The 17625-nt window shown below is 42.9% G+C and overlaps 2 long non-coding RNA genes across 9 annotated transcripts in view; one reads left to right on the top strand and one right to left on the bottom strand.

Moving 5' to 3' along the window:
* Positions 1-17538, top strand: part of LOC103377412 (uncharacterized) — a 31586-nt gene extending 14048 nt beyond the window's left edge. For 7 of the 8 annotated variants that reach the window (XR_003049355.1, XR_003049353.1, XR_003049354.1 and 4 more), the window contains 7 exons: positions 1207-1317; positions 8111-8203; positions 8300-8398; positions 9647-9765; positions 10216-10649; positions 10739-10868; positions 15583-16142. This is a non-coding gene — a long non-coding RNA (uncharacterized LOC103377412). Of the gene's footprint in view, positions 1-1206; positions 1318-8110; positions 8204-8299; positions 8399-9646; positions 9766-10215; positions 10650-10738; positions 10869-15582; positions 16964-17048 lie in introns of those variants that run through there. The other variant, XR_003049352.1, reaches the window with a different exon arrangement.
* Positions 12519-15329, bottom strand: LOC112486826 (uncharacterized). Its single transcript, XR_003049358.1, has 2 exons — positions 14954-15329; positions 12519-14893 (listed from the first exon to the last, which is right to left on the bottom strand). It is a non-coding gene; the product is annotated as an uncharacterized LOC112486826 (long non-coding RNA).
* Positions 17539-17625: the final 87 nt, after the last annotated feature.

Here is a 17625-nt window from a genome sequence, read left to right as displayed (position 1 = left end):
GCTCCTGCCCCCCCCCCGCCCCCCCCTCATAAATACCCACTTAATCCGGCTTTAGTGGCGGTGGTCTTTTATGAAGATATTAACGAACGTCCGGCTGCTGACACATTGTTGGCGCTGTGGAAGAAACAGAATTAAAGCTTCATTAGTCACTCTGGTTAATGACCCTCCTGCAGCCGCGGCTGCGGCGGCCGGTGTCTTACAGGAAGCGGGGACAGGTGTGGCGGTTGGTGACCGATTCATACCAGGCCGCTCGCAGCCAATGGCGTCGCTCGGAAAACACCCAGCAGACTGACTGCTGGGCAGCAGGTGGACGTCAGCTGCTCTCATACATCACGGCGCTAACAGCCTCCGCTGCACAAAGACTGGCTGGAAAAACTATCAACGAAATTTAGACACAAAGGAGGAAAGAAAAGGAGGAAGAAAAAAAAACACATCAAACTGATGAGAAAACAAGGGGGAAAAGAGAGTGATGTCAGAAGAAAACGCCGGGTGTAAGTGAAACAAAGGAGTCAGCTGCTCAAGTCGTGCACCAACAGCTGGTGCCAAAGACGGAGCGCAGGACAAAGTGGGTTCTGTTGGAGCTGGAGAGGAGCCAAAAACACAGGCCCGAGCTGGAGCTGGAGCTGGAGCTGGAGCTGGAGCTGGAGCTGGAGCTGCCAAAGGCAGAAGAGGCCGACGGGAAGATGGTTATATAAGAGAGAAGGGAAACCTCACAGGCACAACTGAGATGCTCTTGACTCCTTAATGATACGACTCAGTTAAAAGCCATGTCAAAGGGAAGAGGGCAGGGAGACATTACAGAGGGGAGGACAGGGAGGGTGATACGTCAGTACAGAGACAGAGACAAAGACGAAGATGAAGACGAAGACGAAGGAGCCCAGGAAGAATGTAGTTTATTGTTTATCCATTAACCACGGCTGCAGAAAAAACCACGCAGCCTGCACTTCTTCACTTCTCTCCCACTTCACAGAAAACCACACACTGGTTCAGATGAATGTATAATTACACTCTGTGGAAACTCTCTCTCTGCACACACACACACACACACACAGGTACCACAGCCGGGGTGGAAAAAATGAACAAAAACTGCCCACTTTTTCATTAGTCGTCCCGTTTTTACCCGTTCTGTGTGGAGAACAATGTGGTTTTGATTCTCCGTCTCTCATTCGACTCTCACAGAAGTTTCATTTTTTCTTCTTCTGACAGAGGAAGAGAAACCACTTCTCCTCCGTTCCTCGACGCAGACGCAGACGTAGAACGGCTTCGTTAAGTGACTGCAGTGATCAGTAATGTAGGGGCCACACGGTGGAAAAAGCGGTAAGTGCTCTTGCCTTACAGCAGTTTTTTTTCATGTGATAGCCCCCCCGTCTCCTCCCACGTTGACACATTCAGAGCTTTAGCTTTAAAACATTGACGTTTCTACGACACCTCCGTTCATGTGCCCCTGTAGGGGGTCCGCCCCCTACTTTGGGAACCATTGGCTTACAACAACCAGCAGATCCAGTACAGACTAATTCAATTAATAAAGTTTGTTGGAACACCATCTTTGGAGGGTAGACAGCGGCGATGTTCTCACCTGAAATGCAGAAGGTTCTGGGTTTGATTCCCGAATCCCAGGGTTGGTTAAAAATCTCACTGTGCGGACCATCAGCGTGGTGGAGGTGAAAGTCATTCTTTTTTTGAATTATAGAATCTGTCCAAAATCTGGCTCTGGGCCCCATTGTGGGTCACGCCCTTCTTGGCCACGTAGTGTAAGAGTGGTTCGTGCTCCTGCCTCACAGCAAAAAGGTCACCTGTTTGATCCCAGGTGATTACGGTTAAGTTTTCCTGTGATTTGTTGTGTTCAATGTTCCTTGTGATATTTATGTAAATTCTCTTTAACTTCGGGCTTAATTTTTGTCATGGTCTTATTATTATTAGTCTGCGGCTAATTTAAAACATTTCTAATTTTAACAAAGCCTTTGTTTTGCTCTACACTGACGGCGGTTAATTGCCCATCATTTGCATGAGGTTTAATTATACAGTGTATATACCACAGGAGGAGCCGTTGGCTCCTGGCTGGATGTTATTGTTGAATGTGGACAAAGTGGGAAAACATTTGGACAAAAGTCATTAAACGGCGCGATTGGTTGCCTGAAATGGTTTCCTCACAGCTTTGATGAAGTGAACATGAGAAGCACAGCCTCACGGAGAGAAATGTAAACTTCACACAGCGTCACACGTGGTGTGAAAACATTCACACCGACGCCTTCAGGTGAAATAAAAAAACACTTTCTCTGCCTCCAAACAAACGGTGACTCACTTTGCTCCGTCTTCCAGCTGTGAAACGACAGAAAACTGTTGAACCAACACCAGTTTCTTTCCCCTCACGGAGCTCCAGGCTCGACTGAGAGATCGATTATTTCATTTCTTTTTCTTTTTTCATCATCCTTTTATCATTCTTTTCATCTTTTATCATCTTGTCTTTTTATTGATTATTTCATTTCTACTTCCTCTTTACCTTTTTGTTCCTTTCTCTTCCGTGCGTTCTAAGACCAAGTGCCATTGTCGTCACCTCTCTGGTCGTTGGTTGAAGACCCTAATGTCTGGAATTAGCATTTTCTTCCCTCCAGCTTCTCTATAAGCTCTTTCATTAGGCCGTGAGGCCCGGAGAAAAACTCTCAGGCTGCGGAATTACACAAGAGCAGACTTTGAAGAAACGCTGCTTCATTTCACCCTAGTGTTTCCATGTGGTATTCCATTATTTTATTTTTTTTAATCTTACATTTTGAGTTGATGTGCAGTGACTGGTTTACAGTGGTGTGTTCAGGCTCAGGCTGATTAAGTCGACTGGTTTTAATGGTTTGTCAAGGTTTTTTGCCTGTACTTTCTGCACATCAGTGAGACGCTCACACTGATTGGTCGGTCGGTCTGACGGAGCTGCAACCGGTGTGGATGCTTTTATGAGTTTTTGCAGGATAATAATTATTGGCTGTGGTCTCCCTGGTAATCCATCTGATGGTTCTTTAACGCAGGAGCTTCAAACACCGAGAGACCGGACTCCAAATCTTTCTATCCATGTCAATCTTAGTGGTGAATTCCTGCAGCCCCTTCTCCTTCTTCTTGAGTTCCTATTGTCTCATTTCATCAACTGACTGACTTCCCCAGCAGAAATCTGAACCCTGGGTCGCCCCCCCACTCCCACACCCCTCCCCCCCACAGCCTGATCCTGTATCTGTGAGCTCTTTCAGTAATCCATCTAGGAATCCTGTCACGTTGTTCAAAAAAAAAAACTTGACAGCCTTGTCTGATTCCTCAGTTTTTTTGACTTGTTCTGTTTATTTTCCTTTTTTCTTTCTCTCTCTTTTTTTTTTTTTTTCGTTTCTGAAGCTGCATCCGCGGACAGCTGCACCAGACAGCTGCTGCTGCTGCTTCAAACCGCTAACAGTCTGTGAATTCATGCTGCACTTCATCCTCACCCACTGATGGGATGGCAGTGGGGGCACTCGCCCCGACATGCCCGGACTTGTTCCTAATTGTTCATTTGGGGGTTCAAATCCTGCCTAATCCTGAGCTGGTTTTCATCCCACGCACGCGTCGCTCCTCAGCGTGACGGGTGATTATCTTTCTATAAGCTGACACATGGTCAGCGCTGGTGTCAGGCCGACACGAGGGTCGATTCTTTCTCTGAGACGATTGTCGTGTCAAGGTGTCTTTGATTTCCGTCTGAACGAACAACCGCGGTGAATTATCACCTGCTCATCCTCGGCTGTATTTATAACCACGTCGTGCTCTTATCATCACCTTCCCGGTAGATCTCCTCTGTGAGTGAGGAGCTGCTGGAGCAGGGAGGTGCAGTGGAGTGTTAACATGATGAACGCTGCGGAAAGCGCAGGCTTGTTAGCGAGGACGGATATTCCTGAGTCAGGCTGGATTGGGAATTCTGCAGCTGCTCAGAGTAAACAAATGTGACGATTGGACCTACGTTGAGTGATAATGGAGTCTGTAGACCAATGCAGTAGGAGCAGCCGTGCAACTTTAGTTCCTGTGGTTTTATTATTAATAATCCAGGGGATAATAATGTAACGGCATAAAAAAAACCCCACCATAACAGAGGTCTGAAAAGATGTTTAAATCATCTGGATGTGGGTCAAAAACTTTTTTTAGTTAAAGTTACTTTGTAAATAAACCAATACAATATTAGTTGTAAGAATTGTAAAAGTGATTAAATATTAAAGATTTAATTTAAAGGTTTGCATAAATTAGACCTAATGTTTATTAAATGCAACCCAAAATGACTAAAAGGGAACAAAAGCATTCTAAAAATAGTTTTTAAAAAAAGCGCATTACTTTATCATAAAAGTTGTCAAATATTAACTTAAAAAAAAAGTATTGGTTAGCCAAAATACAAAATATAATAACCAAATATTAGCATATCGTTTTGACCAATACTTGAAAAATAACCTTTTTCTTCAGATATATAAACTGGGTAAATGCTAAAGATGCCTAAGGTTTTCTTAAAAGGCTACATGTTAGTCAAGCAGTTAGTAGTTACGATCTAACTACGTCAAATTTAGTCACAAATTAGCTTGAAATTAGCGAACACCAGCGCTAAATTAGCCAAAATATGTTTAGATGAGAAATAGCTAAAACTTCCAGATTACTGGAGTTCATTTTCAATCTCACTTCACATAAAGAGTCTTTAAATCAGACCATATACCCGTTCACTGACACATCATGGACATAAAACCTCTGAGGTTGAAAACGTCAGCAGTCAGACTGTGGATACAACGTCTCCGTCTTTCGTTAGCTCTCCTCCTGTTTTTCCAAGGCTGTAAACCGTAACGATAGCGGACATAAAACCACTGCCGTAAACGCTTAACTCTGCAGACACGCAAACATTATGAATTGAAATCACGACGTGTCAACGTGACAAACGTCTCCTTTATGACACGACTCGTTAAAGTTGTCAAAACAACCGCAAATGTATGGATTCAGGGAGGATGTGGGCCGTTTGTTGTCAGATTATTACAGTTAGAATTACGTGATAATAAAGAGACGAGGGCGGGGTTAGCTTCAAGGCTTCAGGGTTAGCTTTGGTCACTGAGTGGGTCTGTTACCAGCACTTGATCATCAACTGTAATGTGTAACTGATGGTCGAATGTAAAGCTCAATAAAAAAAACTTCAATTAACACAAGAGGACAAGTCTTAACGACATGTTAAATATTCTAAGATCACAGTGATCAACATGAACCTCACACTGATACGACTAATTTAAATATATCAAATACGTCTTGGCTGTTTGTTATCGTCGTGCTAACTGTACGTTAGCTAACTGTTAGCCTATTTTCAGCTTTCTTTGACCAACTTTAGCAATTTTGCTTTAATTAAAAGGAAAGCTTTTCCATTTTCTGTTGTGTCGCTAATTATGGATTTTATTACCTTACATTAAACTTATTTAACATATTTTAGTTTATTTTTGAGTATTTTCTAAACGTCAAGGACAATAAAAGATTCTATTATTGGAAAAATTTAAGGACAAATCCAGACATTTCAAGGGTATTTTGTCCTGGGCACCTGCTAATTTGACTGGGTTTCACAGCAGTGGATCACAGCAGGTAACAGGACAAACTCAGCTGTAGTTTGTCGTCGAGAGCCTGCAGCTTCTTTTTTTTTTTCCTGACTGTTTTTTCTCTCTGCTCCACACCTCCAGCGATCTGGCAGATTAGCCAGGACAAGCTTTCTTTCTTCTCTCAGTTGGTTTTTCTGCAATCCTTCCTTTGTTTTCTTTTTCTTTCTTTTCTTTTTTTTTTCTGCCTCTAATCACTTCTTTATCATTTCTTCCTCTGCTAAAGGCCACACTCTACTTGACTGGCTGCAAATCTGTTTGGAGACTAATCTGCCACTACGGACCAGCTGCTCTCTTGGCACAGGCAGTGGCCAGCATTCCCGTTGCCATGGAGCTTTGCCGTCACGTCGGTTACCCATAAGGCCCGGGAAGGGTGCCGAACAGGCCATGTGCGGCGCGAGCGTGTGCACGTGCGCCTGGAAAATGTGCACGTGCGTTATTAGAAGTCAAAGCGCGTGGTGTGTGCTCGACTGCCGGGGAAGGAAAAAAGGTTCATGATTAACTGCCATTACCAGCTGTTTGTCAGTCCGAGGGAGTAAAGTGGCTTCACACCGTACACCACTTCTCTCTGTACACAGTGTGCACAGTTGGACCGCAGGCAGTTGGACATGGAACCTTTTGTGCGATTGTCAGAGAGTCTGTGCGGAGCTTATCGTTTCTGCCTGCAGGCTGCGGGACCGAGGAGAGCAGGGTCAGGAATTAGTGAGTCAAAAATGCACCAGAAATATCCCAAGTTTGCTCTTGAAGTCGATGCACCTGCAGAACATATTGACAGAGTGGAAAAATGTTCAGCTGGTCATCTGTTGCACACACAATCTCAGTGTGCCTCGGTATGAAAGGACGAAGAAATAATTTAAAACTGCCACAAGATAACGAAAAGTTGGCCCAGAAATATTTAAAAAAAAAAAATTCAACAAAGACAAAGAAACAATCTTGATTTTACAAAATGTTCCCCCTCTTTTTTATTCAAATTTTCGTCAGTATTTTTTTCTTCTATTTTCTGCTAACAAACAGATGAAGGTGTTGATTTGCAGATAGACTTCTCTGAAATCCACTTACTGCTAAGTCTATTGTGACATACATTGTTCCTGATGTAAAGGATGAGGCCCCTGTGTGTGTCTGCAGATCAAACACATTTTTACCGTCTTGGGCCTGATGCTTGCAGCCACAGCCAAAAATATGTCAAGCGTTGAGCGTTTGATGTAGTAGAAAGTGAAAGGTGTTGAACGTAAAGCCTCAGAGGTTTAAATGTACTGTGTGACATCGAGAACCACAGAGGCTGATGCTTTAAACGCACAGACGAGAAGCAGAGAGGAATCTATTGTTGTCCAAATGTTAGACGTGCACGTTTAAGTATGGCTAAACGTCTTTGTCTTAAAAGGTGACCTCCAGCTAACCTGACAGAGGCCAACGATTCAACACAGTTGTCTTTAAAATAAAAAAGAAATACCTAGCGCACAACTAAGCTAGGATTAGCTTTAAGATATTTAAGTTGCTCTCACAAGTAGCAAAAGTGTTGGCCATAAAATATTGCTAAAAGTGATCAAAAATATGGTTTGAGAATTTAGCTTAAAGCTAAAAGTTGCCAAATACATACAGAAATATGAGCAATTTAGTCCATTATCATTACTTATAAACATTAGCCAAAAATTTTCTAATTAGTAAAATAGGAAGGTAGCTTAATTTTAAAGAAAAGGTAATAAAATATTTTAAAAAGTTTTCTGAAGAAATGAAGACGTTAGTGTTTTGTTAAAGATTATGCACGTAGAAGTTGAAGTTGAACCAGAAACAGATGAAAAGTTTAGCTTAGAAAAAGCTAAAATTAGCCGTGACAGCCCTTTAGTCGAACACGTTAGATGTTTTAGGCTCAGCAGCAGTTTGTGACACAGTGTGTGAACCGCACTGTTGAAGAGTCTGAGGTCGAGTACTTCTATTGTTGTCCATCGTAGCTGAGTGTCAAACGCACGAAAGCTGTGATTACCAGGTACATGTGAGGCCTTTCGTTGAATTTATCATTTGACATGTGCAGGAAGGAAGCTGCTGTGGTCAGGTTACCATGGAAACCAGGTAAGAGAGTGCGCTGGGGCGATGACCTCACACATTCCATGACGTCGACATGGTAACAGAGAAAGAGAGGCAGGGAGGTTAGCGGGCGTGCACAGAGACACCTCGGAGTTTAATCCACAGAGACTGGAGGGAAACTGAAAAGAAAAAAACCCCCCAAAAAAAAATCTTTGTTCCACACGCAGGGACAGAAATGTAGATTTTTTTAAAAAATTTTCCTTCAGTTAAAAATACCCTGTGGTGAACCACAAATATACTTTTACTGCAAAATGAAGACTTTGTTTAATTAGAAAAATATTTAAATCAATGCAGGTTGTGGACAACAAACTGGAAAACACAACGACGCAAGAAAACGCTTTAAATTAAAGATGAAAAAATGTAACTAAATAAGAAAAATAACAGAAAACTTGTCACTGATCTTGTGTTTTTTTTCCTAGTGAGAGATCAACAGATGAAGAACAGCTTTTTCTCCAATTCCTCCATCTACATCAGCGTGGTGTTCAACTAAACAGGCTCAGCTATAACACTGGGTAAGTCAGTTTTTTTAGTAAATTGAAAAAAGGTTGAAATCCTGCCTTTTACCAAACATCAGTGTGAATAGTTGTTGGTCTCTGTGTTTGGGCCAGAGTTTGACAGGTGACTCACCCCAAGATGTAGCCCCGCCCTCATGTGATGACTGATGGGATTGGTTTGACGTTCCCCCTGTGACCATAAAAAAAAAAGCGGTAAGTGATAGAAGAAGAATGAATGAGATGACTCATAGCGGACCTTGAGCCTCCACCTCTCCACCACCCGCTCCTCTATCACTCGTCTCCATCTTGCTGCGCCACAACAGCTGATAATAGGAAGCGGCCTCTTATCTTCTCTCCTGTCGTCTTGGTCCGTGGACGTGATTACAGCTGAGGCTCCAGACGTTCAGGCTTCACCTTTAACTCTCAGCAGGGAGAACCCGCATTAGCGGCCGTCCACCGTGCTAACAAAAACAGCTGTGTGTCCTGCGATGTTTGTCAATGGATCCACAGGAGGCGCTGCTCCTCTCATCGCACTTCACCACCACTTGAGAACAGATGAGGAAATGTCAGGATCAGCCTGGTTAATATGCTGCTGACACACCCGCTCTGAAAATACACAAGATTACACACACACACTCACATACACACACATACTGTTATTTGTGTTTAATGGTCACGTCACACGGACATAATCCTAATCCTAATCCTTTCCTAAATTCCCTAATTTTAAATCTAACTCCAAACTAAATGTAAAAGTATTGCCACAGCTTTAGTGTACACACGTGTACACAGTACGCAGTACTTCATCTGGATATTCATACGTGTGAAGTCTGCCAGGAGTCCAAGAGGGTAATTGAATGAATGTGTGATTAAATGAGTGAGACACGAGTTTGCTCACACCACTCCACGTTAATCCTCACACCGTGATTTGCATACATTTCGTTAAACATTGTTGGGTTAAAAAAAACAACAAAAAAAAAAACAACAAACCAACAAAGTGTGTAGAAATGATTTGCTGGTGACTTGGCCAAAACCAGAGCTTTTCTCTGTGGAGTCCATTAATCCCCAGCTCCTGGCGCCGGGCCATGGCGGGAACGTGCTCTGGAGGACGGCCGCGTGCCCTCTCTCTGCTCCTTCCTAATCTTAACCTCAGCCAGAGACGTGCTGCGACCCCTCGGCCCTGCCTGTGAGGTCTGGTCTGGTCGCTCCCTGCTCCTCTGGTTCTCTCCTGCCCCCTAAAGCACAGAGAGGAGGAGACACCGAGTCTCCTGATGATGTTGGAAAGCAGAGAGTGTTTTTTTATTGAGATTAAGAAGTAAATTCATAACTCTTTAATAATGTTTATCATAATTTTATTTTTTGATCATAAAAAAATAATCATTTAATTTTAGAAAGTTCTACTTCAGGTGACATTTTTACATGAAACTGATTTAGTGTCTGGTGTTTTTTCTCTCTCTGCAGGCGTGTCATTCTGTGCCTGTATTGTCTCTTCTACATCGACATGAACAGTGAGCCACAAAATGAAGATTTACGCCAAAAACCATTCACGCCAACGATGAGTTTGTTCACCCGTAGAAAACGTAAGTCTGTACTGAAATACCCTCGGTCGCCACCAGGGATCAAACCTGCACACTTTTTTAGTTGTAAAGCACATTCCATCATGTGGCCGTGGTTACAACATCAGAATAATTTTAATCAACCTCTTAGCAATTCTTACTAATCAAAGAGCTCCCCCTGTAGGAGAGGGCAGAGACTGTAGGCGTTTACAAACTTCCACACCTCTTATAGAATCTTCGGTGACAAACCGATGCACAGCGTCTTATGGATGTTTCCCTAATGCTTTAGCTGTGCCATAGCATGACCTTTACATTATGACCAATGGGTTTGACTGTAATCTTCCTCCGTGGTGTCCGACTGTCATCAGGAGACAGACCAGGGAGAAAGAGTTCTTGGCAATCAAATGTCCCATGTCCTCACATCGCTGCTCGTCTTTGAACCTCCTCCATTCACATGCATTCCTCTCCCAACAGGAGCTGTCACTTTGTGTGGACATTGTCCCTTCAGTGTGTGTGGCTCAACGCGGCGTCTGATGTCCACTCCTGGGCCACTTGTCTCTGATGTGAATGGGAAGACAATGAGATGGACCCCCAGGGGCTCTCCCTCTCTCCCTCTCTCTCTCTCTCTCTCTCTCCCTGACCCACCCGGGGTCTGATCTGCCTTGGCAAAGGTGTAGGGGGGTCGGGGGGGTGGAGGCCCAACACAAAGCTGAAGGAGTCTCCGGTGCAGAGGAGCAGAGGTCAGCACCAACGCCCGACTAACAGGCCTGTCCTCTGGTTTGGACTCCTAAATGGGGAAGAGACACAGAGGCGTAGAGACAATGGGATAAAAGGGAGCTCCAAAACCATTAAACTCTGAGGAAGTGATGGCCGTGAATGATGACAGACACTGAATGGAGACCCTTGAGGTGGGAGGTGCACTCTATTAATGACCATGGATGCTCCATTATGGCAGCACTGAGAGGTACTGATGAGGTGGTACACTTTTCCCCATTAGGCCTCTCTTCTCCAAACAAGGGGACAAACCCAGATTGATGCAGGAGCTGTGGTCGGAGCCGCGCGGGTCCCCGCTGTGCACCTCAACGCCGGGAGACAACGTGACACCACGGCCGGGGCCCCCTTTGGAGGTAGGATGAGTCAAATTACTGTTTGCGTAACATCAAGCCTTTCATAGCGCCTCAAAGGGACACTTTGATTGATGGACTTTCTCCTTTACATTGAGTGTGTAAGAGACATGTCCGCGGAGTCCAGGGCTTCAAAGACGGCCTGGATAATGGACCTGTTTGTGTTTAGGAGACGACATTCAACTTCTCCTAATGTGGCCAGAAAGGGATCGGTGATTAATTCACCCGGGGACACACTGTGTGTACTTTAAAGTGGGACGTACAGTACGTGGACAGACAGCTGAACATGTCCCCTCGATCTGCTCCCAACATAAAGTTATTCCTCTGTAGGTTCAACTTAATCCAAGTTGAGTCCGATTTACGGCGGAGTCGTCAGTATTTGTCATCTGAGGATAAATCACCGACACATGTTTCTCATTTCTCCTCCTCTTTGACTCTACTTGCTGCTCGACACTTCTCTCAGGGGTGTACGTACGGACGGATGGGCTTTTCACTTACATGATCAGATTTACGACGCCGTGGAAACGACAGAGGCTACCAGTAGATGTCTGTCTCTTTATGTTTCACCCAGTGATACAGTGACAAAAGGTGAATTGTTCCGGTGCAGCTGACGTTAACTTGAATTACAATCACGCCACTCACAAAATGTAACAGACGTTGTACATTACTAATAACAATGAACAGTAGCTGGGACTTAAACCCAAAAAGTCGGAATGATTTTTTTTTAAAGAACAACATAAGGCGTTTACTCATACTTCTCTCGGGTAATAACAAATGCCCAAGAAAATGAACAGGATGCTTTGAGTGACGTAATAAATAACAATAACCAACCACTAGTTTAGCTCGTGGAAAAACTTTGTTTTTATATGTTCTTATCTCCGGGTAATAACAAATGCCCAAGAAAATGAACAGGATGCTTTGAGTGACGTAATAAATAACAAGGAATGATTTTTTTTTAAAGAACAACATCAGGCGTTTACTCATACTTCTCTCGGTGGCAGAGGGGTAATAACAAATGCCCAAGAAAATGAACAGGATGCTTTGAGTGACGCAATAAATAACAATAACCAACCACTAGTTTAGCTCGTGGAGGAAAACTGTTTTTATATGTTTTTTATCATAACCGAAACCACTAGTTTAGCTCGTGGAGGAAAATTGTTTTTATATATTTTTTATCATAACTTAAGTAAAAACCGATAGAGCTAACGTTAGCTACAACAGTCCTGGTATAGAGACCAGAGCTAACGTTAGCTACGAACGACAAAAAAATTCTTCAAATTAATTAAAACTGATGAAACAAACAAAGTTGCTAATTGACTAAATATCGCTGTTTGATGAAAAAGTGATTAATGATGTTTTGTTAATTACAAAGCATCGAAATTAATACAATTAAATTTTTGCTGCCTTCAGCCTTAACCTACTGTCATTATTTACTGAAGATCTGAATGGTTTTACTCGTTAAACACATCTTTTTCTCTAGATGTTGGTTTTTAATTGATCGTCTCGTTTCCTGCACAAACTCATTAATATTAACATGGCACCAGGCTGTAAGTGATGGTTCCTAACAGTCTTTTTTTTTTTTTTTTGTTGATTATGGCCAATTCTGTGCTGCAGTTTTAGGACGTTGTTCTTTTGTTTTTGTGTTGTTGGTTTTTTTTTTTTTTTAAATAATAAAAAACCCACAGCCCAGTAAAAGCTCAGATTCCCTGTAATGAACTTCCTCTATGCAGTGTCAGATCTTTCCCAGAGCCCTCACTCCTCCGTCAGCTAAGAATGGAAAACACATTTTCCTCCCTCCACTTCCTTCATCCTCCATTCAGTCCTATTTCTGCAGCTGTGAAGGCGAAAATAAAACCCTTCCTGTCTGGAGATGGGACAGAATCGGGTGTGAAGCGGGTGGTTTGGCTGTAAACTGTCTGGACCTTAGGTTTAGTTTGTTTTTTTTCTCAACACGCCCACATACTCCCATACTTCCAAGTTCTGGGAAAATCTACAAAAAAAAATCTTTTGAACAAAATAGTTTTTCTATCTCTGTTTGACTCAGCAAAATTTGAAGATTTCTGATACAGATTAATGACTTAATCAATCAATAAATCCAAGTCGAAACATTAAAAAAGAATTAGCAAAACTATCTGTGGGACAAAGACTAAGATGGTGGAAATGATAGAATTGATTTGTGGTAGTGTGTCATCCAGTGATACCCAAATAGTCTGAATGTGGCCCAGCTGGGCTGCATAATCACACCTGCCATAACAGAGCACGTGCAGTCAGACTGTAGACGTGAAAGGTTAAAAAAAAAAAACAATTTTTATGAACTTGGTTTGGTTTATACCAGCAGGCGTTTAAAATGAAAACAAAATACTTTCTGTAGCCCATAATACAAAAGCACAGTGATTTGACTTCCAGCCAGGAGTTGGATGAGAGGATGGAGAAGGGGTGGGGTGGGGTGGGTGGGTGGAGGGGCGGCCCAACGCCCCCTGCCTGTGGTAACAGACAAACACCAGAGTGCTTTGTAATCTCCCCGTCCATCTCAGCCAGAAAAGTAATACGTGAATCTCCAAAAAGACTGAACCGTTTGGGTCCAGATCCAAATCAGACCAAACACTGAGAGACGTTTCAATTTACGGCCCGTGTTCTTCGTCACCTTCAGACTCTGTGCTGCTGCTGCTGCTGCTGCTGCTGCTGCGAGCCGGTGGATTTATTATCTGTAGATTCAGATGTAACTCCAGATACAGCAGCACGTCTAGACTGCAATTATGTCGCCGCAAATAGTTGGATTTAAGGAAGCCGACCACATGTTGTACAGTGAGAGCCCCTTCAGAACAACACTTCACAGCTGGCTGCTGCGGTTCAACATTTCTGTCAAGAGGAGTGTTTTTTTTTTTTTTTTGTCTCGCTCCCCTTTTTCTTGTAAAAAGAAAAATGCAGCAGTCCGGCCAAAAATAGTCGTTCTGTTCTGTGAGGAATTGCTGGAAACTTGAACGTTTGCATAGATCAGGTGAAGAAAACAGTGAACACAGATTCAACAAATGAATAAGTTAATAAGTAACAATGACTGATCAAATAAACCACCAAGTGAAAATATACCTAGGTAAACTAATAATGTATATTTATATATGGTATATGTATAGATGTAAAGTTAGGCCGAAACATGTAAAAACAGTTAAAGTTTTTGCTCAGTTAGTCGGGAAAAAGCTAACATTTTTTGGTAGAAATGTAAACGTTAGCAAAATACTCTGACAATGGGTTAGTCAAAAATAAATCAGAAATAATTGTGGGTCACAAAAATGTCTTCTAAGTGCTGCCACAGAGTACTAGGACTAGTCTAAAGGACTAGTCTGGTCTATGACGTCGTCAGTACTTCAGTACTAGTGACAGTATTAACAAGCACAGAACAAATACTACAATTAAACACTTACTAAACTGGCCTTCATGAACGTCTCTGTCTCAGAGGACAGGTATAAACGCTGATCTGATCAAAGCCGACGCAGTAAATCTCCCTCACCAGTGGGAGCGCCGGTCTGTCTGCAGATGGAAAAGCCTGCTGCTGACAGGCTGCTGTGGGACTAACAGAGGGGATCGGCCGGACTGTTAACTAGCGCTAAGAATGCTAATATGCTAATGTTGATGTGCTCATCACAATTCCCACGCAAGTGTTAGGATTTAGCCTGTGCACAGAGCTGGTTAATGAGGGTCGAGTTCCACCTCGGGGACAGGCGTGAATGATAAACACGGCCGAAGCTAAAGCCGCGCCGATTGATGGCAACAGAGAGTTGACGGTGTGTTGAGGTGACGGAGAAAAAGAGGAAACGGTCGACATTTTCTTACAGATGTAAAAGATGTAAAATACAAGAGCAGAGAACTATTGATCTGTTGTCAACATTTAATTATTCCCTTCAGGGGGCGCCACAGTGGATCATCTGCCTCCTCTGCTTTTACACCAACCGTCTCCATGTTGTCTTTCATCTAACGTCCTCCGTTTCTCCACCTTCTGTCCAACATCTCCACCTTCTGTCCAACATCTCCACCTTCTGTCCAACATCTCCACCTTCTGTCCAACATCCCCACCTTCTGTCCAACATCTCCACCTCTCTACTCCATCTCCAAACTGCTCCACCTTGACTGTCCCTCTGATCTGATCTCAGTTCTGTCCATCCTGGTGTCATAGCAGGTCTCACTACTGTCTGTCTCTAGTCCCAACATCTTCATCGTTCAACTCGCCTCGATGTGTTAACATTTAATGATCAAATCTTGTCATATTTTGTCCTGTCTTTTGGAAATTGTAGCCATTTTCCCTTCAACAACTTTTTTTTTTTTTTTTTTTTTAGAGGTTCATCTTTTAAGTTAGTTTAATTGGTTCCCAAAGTGGGGGGCGGGCCCCTCCTGTGGGGCTGCAGAGCTTTTCCTTATTTGTGAATTGAACTGAAGCATTTGCCGAACATTTGTTATTGTTGGGGCACAGGGGAGTGGAGGAGTGTTTGTGAATTGAACTGAAGCATTTGTCAAACATTTGTTATTGTTGGGGGACAGGGGAGTGGAGGAGTGGAGGAGGGGGGGGGGCACCCACCCCCCCTACTGGTGTTCCGCTGTGGAACAAGTGTTGAGTGAACTGGACTTTCTTTTTGTTTTGGCTGTAATTAAAGTTGACTGATGAACAATTAGTTTGGTCTAATTTGCCAGGATGGCACTTGTCTAATTCTGACCTTTGAACCCCCAGGGTTGACACCAGCCCCACCTGCTGAGCTGAAGCCATAGGCGACAGTGTCGGGGTCAGAGGGCGTGAAGAGGTCACCGCGTCTTTTATTGGGCCTTGATGTCTCAAAAAAAAAGGTCTGTGGGGACGTGACGGACGTCCTTTCACTCGGACTCTCATCACATGACACGACCGTTTTCTTTTTCGTCCTCAACTTCAAAGAGGGGGGATTTTCACGGACAGTTCAAGGTAACGTGTTTTTCCCTGCGTTCTCATCCGGAGCCTGAGCCTGAGTCATTTGACAAAGGCAAGAATTACCTGCACCCTGGAATACTCAGATACTGGAATACTTAAATATTGTTTGTTGTTTTGACGCCCCCCCCCTCTTTGACCCCCTCCTCCACTCTTTTGTTTTCTTCTATGTTGTAAACAGATTAACACAGTTTCCGTTTTTTAAAAACTTGCAGTAGAAGAAAAAATGGACTTGACAATCATTTGGTATTTAAACATTTTTTTAAAGACGTAAAAGCGTATGGCTGTGTCGTCAGTGTCGGATTCATTAAAGTTTATAAATGTAAAACACAGTTCATTTGTTTTGGTCTCTATTTTTAGCTACAAAGAAAAAAAAATCTCAAATTAAATCTGGATTTAATTTAGATACAATTCAACTTTTCAACCTCAAATAAATAAAAACCTGTTCAAATCTGATGCCGATCACGTCCGTTCAGTTTGTCGGAGATAAACATGTGCGACTAAAAGAACTAATTAAGACCATATTAAGTTACCACTTTAAATGAGTTGACAAGCTGAATGACAGCCGTGAGTGCAGTCGAGTTGACGTGAAGACGTTAACGAGGCCGTGACGAGACAAAGGTCAGGTCTCACTAACGAAGACCAAACGCTGACTTGAGTCGTTTGTTGTTTGTTTTACTCTTTGTTGAAAACTTGTTTGATTAAATACACTTCTATAGACGTCTGCTAACATCGGCCGTCCGATATTATCAGCCGATGTTAGCATAATGTAACATCGGTAAGAATCGTTAAAAAAAAAAACAAATCTCAGAGGAATACTTGGCACCTCCTAATGGCAGCCTGTTGCAGCCTGTTTTTTGTATTTCCTTTTTTAATGAATACTCCAGCTGTGTCTCCCCCTGTTTAGAGATATGTGACATGGATTTTTAGGTTTGCGGTGACCGAGCTGCCCCGACCTTCGCTGCAGAAATAGGCTGAGATCTGCGGTGACGACAGCAGTGGAATCCAGGTGAACCAATCCTGGTTGTTACGTCAGAGGTGTTTACAGTGTGTCTGTATTTAAGTCGGTTGTTGACACCGCACCGTGTCACGACCCCAAAGCATACTGGAAAGTCGACACCTGTGAAAGTGAAAATGATGACACGGCCTGGAGGTGACGTACAGTACTGCATATTCTCACAGGTTATTTATCAGCTCTTCGTCTCCTGATGATTTATTTTATTTCTATTATTCTGCAGGACAACAGGCAGGAGCAGCAGAGTGAACTCACGACGGAGGAATTTATCCACATCACATGCTCCATTTGGTTCTTTGAGTTATGTAGTATCCTCAGAAAACGTCGAGATACTTAAATACTACATCTGGACAACAGCAGCAGCAGCAGCAGCAGCAGCTAACGCCTGCTGTTTCTGGAGATGAGCAGCGAGAGGCTCACCTTCAACACTGGAGACGGTTCCACCAGTATGAACGTGATTTACATGTTGTCAGCTCCACCGAAAGGCCTGGTGACGTAAGAGGATGGAAATAAAGGTAAACTTCCTGTCTGGTTATACACTGCAGTAAAATATCAACAAAAATGTAATTCAGCTGCAACTTAATTATGAAGTTAAGAAGTTAAGAAATTTCGATGAAACCTTTTGATAAAGAAAACTTAAAATGAAATGGACAGAGCTAAGTATTTTAAGGCAAATGGGTGTATTTTTAGTCATTTTTGAGAAACTTTTTTTTTCGGAGATTTGTTTGGGAATTTATTGGTATAGTATCATACTGTGATCAAAAGTATCATACTGATCAAAAGTTGACATACCAAAAAAG

The sequence above is a fragment of the Cynoglossus semilaevis genome, chromosome 3 (assembly GCF_000523025.1).
Source record: "Cynoglossus semilaevis isolate Cse_v1.0 chromosome 3, Cse_v1.0, whole genome shotgun sequence".
Classification (NCBI taxonomy): domain Eukaryota; kingdom Metazoa; phylum Chordata; class Actinopteri; order Pleuronectiformes; family Cynoglossidae; genus Cynoglossus; species Cynoglossus semilaevis.
This window is presented reverse-complemented; position numbering and strand designations above follow the sequence as displayed.